Source organism: Falco cherrug, chromosome W, assembly GCF_023634085.1.
Source record: "Falco cherrug isolate bFalChe1 chromosome W, bFalChe1.pri, whole genome shotgun sequence".
Lineage (NCBI taxonomy): Eukaryota > Metazoa > Chordata > Aves > Falconiformes > Falconidae > Falco > Falco cherrug.
The window spans coordinates 5,934,999-5,947,561 of NC_073719.1; positions in this window are offsets into that span (position 1 = coordinate 5,934,999).

The following is a 12,563-nucleotide window of genomic DNA, read 5'->3' on the forward strand; positions in this document are numbered from 1 at the left end:
ATGAGAAAGTCTTTGTCTTTAATTAGGAATCATTTAACTTGGACAGTGAGCTCAGGGAGCAAAAGGACAAGTTTAATGAGCAGGTGGTGTTTGTCTTGAGCCCCCTGAACAAGCAAGATATGAGCAGGAACAACCAGACAATATTCTGTGCAACTGTGTCATGACAGTAACTCCACCATGCTCAGGTGTCTGGCCAATGTCCCTGGCATGAATGAACCTTGTGAATCACGAGATAGTGCACACCTGGACTTAGCCTAAACTTAAAAGTTTACATACACTAGGTGTGTAAATTATTTTGTTTTTTTCGGGGAGTATAAAGGCAGGCAAGCTCCAGGACTGGGCCAGAAGCCTCACCTATGGGTGGACGCACCGTGTAGGAATTTTCCCAGTTACCAAGAGACTCTTGGCGCCAGCTGCAATGAGGCTTCCCAGCTGAAGTGTGGGCCTAGATGATGTTATTAAGGTGGTAATTGGTGATGTATCCTTTCCATAGTCTCTGTAATGCTTTTCAGTAATGAGTTGATGCATCGCTCCTATTGCTCTTTTATCATATTGTGCATAATAACTAGTACTGTTTCCTTTTATCATATTGCATGTTATTCTCCTTTATTATATTGTAATGTAATAAAATGCATTTATTCTTATATTTGGTTTGGAATTCATTTTTGCTTGGTATCCAGTCAATCAGCAAAACAGGGAGGGACTTTACTTCCACAGTCCCTGTCTTGAGGTTCAGGGGCTTAAGAGATGTGGAAAGAGAGATTACCATTGAAAACTGAGGCAAAATAAGTGTTGAACACCTCAGCTTTCCCCATGTTGGTTGTCACTAGTTCACATGTCTTATTTATTGGGGCTGGGTACATTTTCTTTAATGTTCCTTTTCTGGCCAACGTACCTGTAGAAGCTTTTCTTATTATTCTTCGCATCCCTTGCCAAATTCAGCTCCAGCTGTGCCTTAGCTTTCCTAGACCCATTTCTACACATCCAGGCAGCGTCCCTATATTCTTGCCAGGATACATGTCCCTGCATCCACTGCCTGTGCATTTCCTTCTTACACTTTGGTTTGACCAGGAGGTCCTTACTCAGCTATGCTGGTCTCCTGCCTTCCTCCCCTGAGTTTTACACATGGGAATCGAGAGCTCTTGCATCCTGAGAAAGATGTCCTTAAAGAGCTGCCAGCTCTGTTCTGCTCCGCTCCTTTATCCCTGAGGGCAGTTTCCCAGGTCACATTCACTAGTTCCTTAAAGAAATGAACGTATGCTCTCCTAAAATTCGGGGTCCTGACTCTACTCTTCACCTGGTTCATATCCCTCGAGATTGTAAATTCCCCCAGGGCATGACCACTGCATCTCAGGCTGCCAATAATCTTGACCTCTCCAATTAGTTCATCTGTGTTGGTAAGCAACAGGTCTAGTTGCTAGCTCTGGTGTAGCCCTGGTCAGGCTGTCTATCATCCGGATTAAAAAACTATCCAAATTTTCCAGTAGATGTCACGGTGGTTGAAGTCCCCCAGCAGGATCAGAGCCTGCAAGTGTGATGCTTCCTGTAGCTGAAGTAAGAACGCTTTATCAACAGGCTCCCCTTGATCAGGCGGCCTGTAGTAAACACCAGCCGCAAGGTTTCCTTTGTTGGCTTGGCCCCTAATTTTTACCCATGAGCTCCCAACCTGCTCATCGCAGTTTTTCAAGGACAGCTCCGTGTGGTCAATACATTTTTGTTTTACATAGAGGGAAGTCCCCCCCACCCCTCCTTCCTTGCCTGTCCCTTCCGAACAGTTTACAGCCATCGATTGCAGCGCTCCAGTCGTGTGATTCATCCCACCATGTTTCAGCAATAGCTATTACATCATAGCTTTCTAGCTGCACAGTGGCTTCCAGCTCCTCCTGTTTGTTACCCATGCCGCATGCATTGGTATAGAGGCACTTCAGCTGGGCTATCAGACTTGTCACCTTTTTAGAGGAACATGCCCTAATTCCTTTGAGGCTTTTCACAGGTGCTTCCCAATACATCAGCAACCCCCAGCTCCTGTCTGGTGCTCAAAACTCCATCCCCTTCCCCCACTAAATCTAGTTTAAAGCCCTCCTTATAAGTCTGTCCAGCTTGTTGGTGAAGACCCTCTTGCCCTACTTGGTCCGGTGAATCCCATCAACTCCCAACAGACCCAGCTTCTCCAAGGTAGATCCATGATCATAGAAGCCAAAACCTTGAGTATGGCACCAGCCACACAGCCAGGCATTCACCTGTTCAATTTGTCTCCTCCTTCCTGGACCCCTTCCTCTGACTGGGAAGATAGAGGAGGACACCACTTGTGCTCCAGATCCTTTTAACAGTGCTCTGAGGGACATACAGTCTCTTCTGAGGGTTCCAAGTTGCCTCGCAGCATTAGACCCTATGTGGAAAAGTAGGAGTGGATGATAACCTGTAGGGTTCACCAGGATTGGCAGCCTCTCAGTGACGCTGCAAATGTGAGCTCCTGCTAGGCAGCAAACTTTACTAGAGAAATTGTCTGGATGGCAAATGGGTGCTTTGGTGCCTGTCAGTAAGGAATCTCCAATACTTTACGTGCTTTTCTGGTGGCACTGGTTCTAATGTGAATGGGTGGTTAGATCAACTTTGCAAGGTCAGCTTTTCCTGGATCCTGTCTGTTACTCGTGTGCTCTCCGTTCTCCAACTCTAGAGCATCACATCAGTTATGTAGTCAATTTAGGGGAAGGGGGAAGGTCCTTCCTTCTGCCCCAGCAGAGACAATGGTCGAGTCTCCTTTGTCTCGTGAGTTACTTGTGTCAGTCAACTAGAAGATGAATTAATCTTGAGGTTAAATTAATTGATTTCTAAATGCTGTACTATAAATAAGAGTAAATAAATAAGCACAAGGCACATCACCTTTTACTCATAAGTGTTTAAGACAGACTTGTAATCTAGTCCTCCTAGCATTTGTGTTGAGTTTGCATGTCAAGGTTTCCAGTAGCGGGGGGGGGGGGGGGGGGGGGGGGGGCTATAAGGGGTGGCTTCTGTGACAAGACACCAGAAGCTGCTGCCATGTCTGACAGAGCCAGTTTCAGCTGTCTCCAAGGTAGACCTGCTGCTGGCCAAGGCTGAGAAAATCAGCCATGGTGGGAGTGCCTATGTGATAACATATTTAAGAAGGGGGGAAAAAACTGCTGCTCAACAGCAGCTGAGAGAAAGGAGTGAGACTATGTGAGAGAAACAACAATGCAGACACCCAGGTCAGTGAAGAAGGAAGGGGAGGAGGTACTCCAGGTGCCAGAGCAGAGATTCCCCTGCAGCCCATGGTAAAGACCATGGTGAAGCAGGTTGTCCCCCTGCAGCCCATGGAGGTTCATGGTGGAACAGATACCCACCTGCAGCCTGTGGAGGACCCCATACTGGAGCAGGTGGTTATGTGTGGTGACGCAAGTTGAGGCGGACTGAAAAAAACACTATGTCTGCGTGGCTGGGTTCGGACAAAATGGCCTTTATTGTTTATACAAACTATTTATATATCTTAGACAGTACAGGTGTCAGACCCTGATAGGTTTTTGTGTTCTTCTTGCTTGCTATTTGCTGTTGCTGTAGGTGCCCGTATGCTGCGGTTCTAAGTTCCTGTTCCACACACCCTGTTTACATACCTGAAAATTTGTGGCTGTCTTAAAGGTACACGGCTAAGTCTTTGAAGTCAACTAACTTGTCTGCAGACCCGCTGCAGACCCCAACAATTCCCCCTTTTTTTTTTTGAACAGCTAGTACCAGGTTTGTCATGTTCTGCAGGGCCCTTGCAAACATGATGGTAACAAGGCAATAGCAAACAAACAATACTACCAATTGAGTGAACGGATGCCAAAAAGGCTGACATTCTCTCAGATTTTGATAACGTGTTGCTGCAATGGGGCACCTAAAATCCATGCAGCACATAACATCAAAATCCTCACGGCCATGTTCTTGAGCCAACAACAAAAAGCCAATAGTTGCTCTGTTTTGTATGTAATGGTGGCAAATTTGACTCACATTCTTAACTGCCTAACAAACAAGGTGATTTAACTCTTTAATGCTTTCCCTGCTGTTACTTCGGATAAGAGAAAACTGCTGCAATACGTTCCCATCAGTTCCATAAATCAACTACATCATTACATGCTTCATCCAAAGTTATATTGCGTTTAAACGCATCATGCTTATCAACATGTTCACGTGTTGATTTATGTGGGTGTCATGGCCCCATCATAGCCTCCTACTACATTAGCATCTACATAAAGACAACTATCGATATTCAAAGAGCAAACAATATCAACTTCTTTTGGGTTAACATTAAACAGAGGTAATTAATTATCAAAAATATCAAGACTTTCAGTAAATTTTTCATTCCCCGCATACATTCACTTTTTTCCAACAGTGTCTGAAAGTCAGTTTCAAGGAAGGGCACACCAAACAAGGACTGGTTCAGTAAGGAGGCCACACATTAGTTGTTGGGTTGACTGGCGGCAGCAGTGCTCCCACGGTCTGGCACGCTAAGCTCAGGCTGCACACAGCGAGCAGTTATCCATTGCGGACCTTCATCTGTAGAAACACAAGCATAACCTCTCCCTCTAGTTAACAATTCATGTGGTCCCGACCAATGCCTGGTATGAGGGTCTTTCATGCGTACTAAGATGCCTTCGTGCTTTTGCTGCTTGTCACCAATTGACACAAAATATAGCACAATGGGAGGCACTGTATTGTCAACAGAGATTTTCAAAAAGTTCAAAACATAACATGCTTTCTCTAATCGTGCCTCTGGGGTCATTCCCTTCATTCCCCTTTTTTGTTTTTCAAGCTGGCATTTAAGAGTACCATTCATGCGTTCAACAATGGCTTGGCCCGTAGGGGAATGGGGAATTCCAGTTTTGTGGGAGATCCTCCATTGGGAAAGGAACTGACTGACAGGCCTGGAACTATAGGCAGGTCCACGGTCTGTTTTTATTTCAAGAGAGACACCAGGCACAGAAAAAGCACATTGCCAGTGCTGAATGACGTCACGACTAGTCTCACCTGTGTGGGCAGTAGCAATCATTGCAGTAGAATATGTATCTATTGTAACATGGACATATTTTTGTCTGCCAAACTCATTGTAATGAGTTGCATCTGTTTGCCAAAGTTGTAAAGCTTGAAGGCCTCTAGGATTAACTCCATAATTTGGCACAGAAGTAACATTTTGACAGTCTGGACAGGCTGCAATAATACTGCATGCAGCAGCCTGAGAGAGACCCTTTTGGCCAAACTGATGATACAAGGATCACCAATTCTGATGATAGAATTGGTGGGCTAACACGGCTTGCTGGTGAACATCAGGAACAGGCACTGACAGAGCCACAGAAACTAGAGCATCAACTCGAGCATTGCCTTCAATTATAAAACCAGGTAGGGAAGTATGGCTATTAACATGCATAACATAATATAGAGAATGGCGTTTCCGAATCTCTTCCCAAACTAAAGTCAAAATTGCAAAAAGCTTGGGGTTGTTGACATGGCCAAGGACAGCCATATCTAGCTTGGGAAGGAGGGCTGCCACATATGCCGAATCAGTAACAAGATTAAGAGGGCCTGGAAAATACTGAAATGCCAAAGACGCATCCCGTAATTCTACAACTTGCGGGGATCCTTCCTGATATACAATTTGGGAATGCCATTGCCCATTTTTTTTCCAAGCAACTGCGGCTTTTCCCATTTTTCCAGATTCATCTGTAAATACTGTGTCACCTTCAACTGGTTGTCTTTGACTTAGTTGCCGTGGCTGCAAAGTTAGATTTACAGTAATTTTTAGAAGTGGATGAGGTGGGTGATGGTACTGAATTTGCCCTTGAAAATTGGCAAGAGCCACTTGAAGGGCAGCAGAATTTAACAGCACCCATTCAACATAGTATTGTTGTACAGGGATAATCACAGTTGCTGGATCAGCTCCAGTCAACTCTAAACATCTTTTTCAGATTTTTATGATCAAATCGGCAACAAGTTCATACCATTCAACAGCAGTTTTCTTAGGCTGCAAAGGCAAAACCAACCATTCAAGTACATGCAGCGGATCTTCCCAAGCCTGGTTCCACTGGGCCAACATAGCATAAGGAGAAGATTGGTCCATTAAAATAAAACCCCTTAAAGGAAGTGTGATATCTACATGCCACACATGTCGCAAAGAGATCAACTGTTCATCTTCTTTCACAAGTGCTAAGGCTGCACGTGTTAAATACCTTGGGGCTAAAAGATCTGTGTCTCCTTTTAAAAGTTGCAAAAGAGGGTGTATTTGTTCATTAATAAGGCCTAAATAAGGCCGTAACCAATTTAGCATTCCTGCAAGTTTTTGGACATCATTCAAAGTCTTTATGTCCAGTTTCAATTTGATAGGTTGTGGACACACAGTTCTTTTCAGCACATTCATGCCCAGATATTTCCAAGGCTCTTGCCTCTGAACTTTTTCAGGAGCTACAACCAATCCAAACTCTGCTAAGCTATGTCTGGCATCTTTTTCAACTATGTTCAGCAGTTCTGTTGACAGTGCTGCCAGCAAAATGTCATCCATGTAATGATAACAGTAAACATCCTTGTATTTGTCTCTCACAGAGCTCAGGGCTTGGGCCACAAACCATTGACAAATGGTTGGCGAGTTTCTCATGCCCTGAGGCAGCACGGTCCAGTGGTACTTTTTTGTGGGCTCAGAGTTATTTCTAGATGGTACTGTAAAAGCAAACTTTGCTTTGTCTTTTGGATCTAAAGGAATGGTAAAAAAACAATCTTTCAGATCAATAACTAAAATGTCCCAGTCCATTGGTATCACGGTGGCAGATGGCAATCATGGCTGTAAGGCCCCCATAGGGGGCCATCACTGCGTTGACTTTACGCAGGTCATGCAATAATCGCCATTTACCAGACTTCTTTTTTATCACAAATACAGGGGTGTTCCACGGGCTATGTGATTCTTCAATGTGGCCTGCGTCTAACTGTTCCTTAAGTAATTCATGCAGGGCATACAGCTTTTCTTGGGGCAGGGGCCACTGATCTACCCATACTGGTTTGTCGGTTAACCAAGTGAGACCAAGGGTAGGCTGTTTCACTCCCTGCAGTACAGTGGCCCCAGTTAAAAATCCATGGTGATATGAACTCCCCATTGTCCTAAACAATCTCGACCCCACAAAGTGAATGGTGCGGTGGCAATGTATGGGCAGACGGTGGCAGTCTGTCCTTCTTGTGTTTTGATCTGTATAGGTTTTACAGACAAGTAGCTAGTAGTCATGCCCCCCAGACCTACAACTCCTGCTGCATTATTTATCAAAGGCCATTGAGGTGGCCAGTCTTTGCCCGATATGACAGTTACATCTGCTCCGGTATCCAGAAGACTGCTCAATCTCACTTGTGCAGGAGTGCCTCCCGATAACGCCAAGGTGCAGGTCAGGTTGGGTAGTTGTGAAGATAGTTCTTGTGTCCAACACACTTGAGGTATTCCTGTGGAGCTGAATCCTTCATCACCCCGCCACCTAGGCTCTGTTCTGGGAACACAACTCACAAAAGGCACAAGTTGAGCAAGGCATGCATTTTCTGGAATTGTAACAGGAGGCACAGGTGTAGAAACTGAGGCACATATTTGACCTGTAAAGTCTGCATCAATAACACCAACATGTACTTGGATATTTTGCAAAGTAGTACTAGATCGACCTATTAGTAAGGCACTAAGGCCCTTACCTATTGGCCCCTGAGCATTCAAAGGGACCTTAAACACTCCATGGTTGGTTAGAGTTACTGATTCACTGGTGTATACATCCATCCCTGCTGATCCCTGGGTCCTCCCTGATAATTGGTCACATAAGGCTGGACGGTTGGTATGACAACCTGAGGTACTTGTGTCATCGCGTGCCTCCTCGCAGTCTTGTGAGCGTTTCCCTGGCGTGGTAGAAGAAATCCTTCTTTATCGTAACGAGAATTACATTGTTTTGCAAAATGCCCTTTCCTTCCACAGCGGAAGCAAGGAGTTATCGCCGAGGACAGTTTATGTCGTGGCGCGTGTTGCTTTTTGGAGGGGCAGTCCTGTTTACAATGTCCTGACTTACCACAAGAATAATATTTCATTTGCATAGCAGCCATTACTGCTAGTTTGTGTTCCACGGTGCCCACCTTGGCACAGGCTGATATCATCGCTTCTAAACTGGGTTCACCTGGTAATCCTTCTATTATTTTTTGACAATCAGCATTAGCATTATCTTTGGCTAATTGCCTTACTAGCATGTCACGCAGGTGAGGGTCAAACACTTGAGAGGCAATAGCATGTTGCAAGTTTTCCACAAATGGCAAAAATGGTTCTTTTAGACCTTGCTTAATTGCTGTATAACACTGTTTTGGCTCTGCTAATTGTGCAGTTTTCAATATTGCTTGCATGCCTATATTTTTTACTTGATCTAATACTATGGTGGGCCACTGAGCCTGATCTTGAGGGTTGGCATACTGCCCAAGACCCATCAACAGATCAGGCCCATTAGCAAACCGGGGATGATCTTGTGGAAGGTTTGTTCTGCAGCCCCTGTTGTTCTGCAGCTGTCCGCCAGGTGGCGTGGAAAACGGCTAGTTGCATAGGTTGGAACATAATCTGTGCCAGCTGAGAAATATCAAAAGGAGTCAAAGCACCCATGGTTAGCAAATGCAGCAATTGCATTGTAGGTGGCGAATTCACCCTGTACTGAGAAACAGTTTTTTGCAAGTCCTGGACTACTTCCCAAGCAAATGGTGTATGAACGTGAGGATTACCAGCAGCCGCATCTCCAATACAATAATATACGCATGCGGTGCATCGGTGGAAGGAGTAGGAAGATCAAGGAGTGGTCCGCCTATCAGTTCTACTAAATCCCAGTTCCCGTCTCTTAATGCCCCATCTCTTACAGCCTGCCAAAATCGGCGAGGGTCGCTCGTCATTACTGTACCACTGGAAACTGGATTTTTACCACCTCTGTCTTCTTCATTGCCTGTGACTGATAACGTTGTCGTAGCTGGACCCGAATCCGGGTTTTCGGCATTTCCATCCTGCGCAGGCAGAGTTGGAGTAGACGGGGCGGTAGGGCCGGAGCCGAGGGGGGAAGGAGTGTGGGCTAGCACAAATGTTGGGGGGAGTCAGGGGGTTGGGATCGGTCTGCCGAGGTTTCTGCTTGTCATCCTCGTCCTCGGAATCGGTATCGAGCATAAGTCGATGCAGTTGGAGAGATTTAGAGGATTCAGGGCATTGGGGAGTGGCGCCTGGTAAGGGGCACAGACTCTCCCCCTCCCCCACCCCCCTCATCCTCTTGTCTGTATTCTGTAGGGGGATACAGGGGAGGTTTGAACTGATGTACCCTCATTCGTATTTTGCTGACTTTTTAAGCCCCCACTCACGTCTTGCGGACTCTGCAAGCCTCCACTCGCATTTTGCTGATTTTGCAACCCCCATTCGCATTTTGCTGACTTTGCAAGCCCCCATTTGTGTCTTGCGGATTCTTGAAGCCCCCTACAACATGTCTAAGCAGTCCCCAGGTAAGCAAAAGCCCCAGCGCCTTTTTGTCCCCTTTCTCCAGAGCTTCTGACAGTGTTGATCCTAAATTGTCCCAGGTTGACACACTAAGAGAAGTCGTGGGGGACACTTCCACTCCATGTGTTTTGGCCCACAATAACATATTTTTTAAATGAAGCCCACCTAAAGTAATTCCACGCTTCTCTAATACTAATTTCCACATTGATAGCACCATGGTATCTTCTTTAGATAACTTACTCCCCATGTTGTCCCTGGTGGCTCACCTTACCGGTGTCACGTTCTCCCGGGATCTTGCAGCCGCTGCGCTACTCCGCTTCACCAGGCTCTGCCTCCCCAGCAACCCACTGGTCACAGTCTCAGGATCTGCTCCTGACACCCCTTACTGGGGTCACGTCGGCACAGTCTCAGGGTCTCTTTTTGATACCCTTTACTGGGATCACATTGGCACGTCGCAGTCACCAAATGTGGTGATGCAAGTCGAGGCAGACTGAAAAAAACACTATGTCTGCATGGCTGGGTTCGGACAAAATGGCCTTTATTGTTTATACAAACTATTTATATATCTTAGACAGTACAGGTGTCAGACCCTGATAGGTTTTTGTGTTCTTCTTCTTGCTTGCTATTTGCTATTTGCTGTAGGTGCCCGTATGCTGCGGTTCTAAGTTCCTGTTCCACACACCCTGTTTACATACCTGAAAATTTGTGGCTGTCTTAAAGGTACACGGATAAGTCTTTGAAGTCAACTAACTTGTCTGCAGACCCGCTGCAGACCCCAACAGATATGCGCCCTGAAAGAAGCTGCAGCCCATGGAGAGCCTGCACTGGAGCAGGCTCCTGGCAGAACTTGTAGCCTGTGAAGAGGAGCTCACACAGAAGCAGGTTTTCTAGCAGGACCTGTGACCTGTGGAGAGATCCACGCTGGAGCAGTCCATTCCTGAAGGACTGTATCCCATGGAATGGGACCCCATGCTGGAGCAGGGCAAGAGCATGAGGAGGAAGGAGCAGCAGAGGCAAAGTGTTATGAACTTACCACAACCCCCATTCCCCATCCCCCTGCACTACTCAGGGTGGGAGGCGGTAGAAGAGTCAGGAATGACGTTGAGCCCGGGAAGAAAGGAGGGGTGGGAGGAAGGTGGTTTTAGATTTGTTCTTATTTCTCATTATCCTGCTCTGTTTAAATGGCAATATATTAAATTAATTTCCCCAAATTAAGTCTGGTTTGCTGGTGAGGTTAATTGGTAATTAATCTCCCTGTCCTGGCCTTGACCCGTGAGCTTTTCGTCATATTTTCTTCCCCTGTCCTGTTGCAAATGAGGAGTGATAGAGTGGCTTGGTGAGCATCTGGAGACCAGCCAAGGTCAACCCACCACAGCATTTAAGTCCATGGTAACAATTTCACAGTATTTAGTGGCAGCAGGATTAAGATAATTTTTCCAAGACTGCCAACTGCAGTATGCCTTTTTAAACAGATTAGCTACCACTGAACAGTAGGATTTGGCATATCTTCGTACACAGTTATCACTATTGTCAATTTAAGTTACAGTATTCTGCCATACATACCACTTAATTAAGAAACTGTTTTAATCAAATGCAAGTTACTAACCAGTGTTGTCCACTTTGTCTCAGTAGCAAGCATTTTGATTATAATACTACATATCTTGTAACAGTAGCCTAAAATAATAATAATTAAAATAATAATTATTATTGTTGTCACTGTTGTTGTTATTATTATTAACAGAATCCTCAGTTGTATTTTATTAGGCCCTGTAGCTTTCATTTATGTCATTAATTTTACATTAGAGGGGAAAAAAAAACCCCTTCCAGAAATGGTCAGGAAAGGTTTATCAAGAACAAACCCATAAAATTAAGAGCTACTCAGTTTTTTGTTGTTGTTAATCAGTCTGTATACGAGATGTTTGCCAGGTTTATTGTTTTCAGAATTCAAAGAAATTAATTTTAACAGCAAATGCTAAATTATTTCTGAGTTCTTGCAATTTTTTAATTTATTCTCCTTCTACTCAGTCTAATTTTTAAAATTGTTCCTAAAAGGGTATACTGGTTTGGACTGACAGTTAATTTTCTTCATAGTAGCTAGTATAGGGCTATGTTTTTGATTTATGACCAAAACAGTGTTGATAACACCCCCATGTTTTAGTTATTGCTGAACAGTGTTTGCACAGTATCAAGGCCTTCTCTGTTTCTCACGCTGCCCCACCAGTGAGTAGGCTGGGGGTGCACAAGAGATTGGGAAGGGACACAGCTGGGACAGCTGACCTCAACTGACCAGAGAGATATTCCATACTATATGACATCATGCTTAGCAATAAAAACTGTGGAAAAGAACGAGGAAGGGAGGATGTTTGGAGTTATGGCATTTGTCTTCCCAAGTAGCTGTTACGCATGATGAAGCCCTGCTTTCCTGGAGATGTCTAAACATCTGCCTGCCAATGAGAAGTAGAGAATGAACTCCTTATTTTGCTTTGCTTATATACACAGTTTTGCTTTACATATTAAACTGTCTATATCTTGATCCATGAGTTTTCTCGCTTTTACACTTCTGATTGTCTCCCCCATCCCACTGCGGAGGAGGGAGCAAGCAACTGTGTAGGGCTTTGCTGCCTACCAAAGTTAACCCACAAAAAAAAAAAAAAGGGAGAAAAGGGAGAGTTAGGAAAGATTTTATGAGTGACCTTTTCTATACTATTTAATTTAATGAGGCAGAATAAGAAGGTACACAGAAATTCAACTTAAAAGAACCCAAAAAAGCATGTAGGCAGGCTACCACTCACCTACTAGCTGCACATGCATTGTTGCAGGAGCTAAGACAAATCTGAACTGCTGTCTCTACTTTTGGTTTGAACAGTTATCCTGAAAGAAGGATCTTCAATGCCATACCCAAAGGCCCAGAAAATGTCAGGGAGTAGTAAGAGATAGCTGCTCCCTAAGGGACAGGATCCAAGGGGGATTACATGGGCCTCATCAGCCAGGGCCCAGTCCCACAGCACCCAAGCAAGATGAGTGGGACAGTGTGGAATGGCTGGAAGACAAC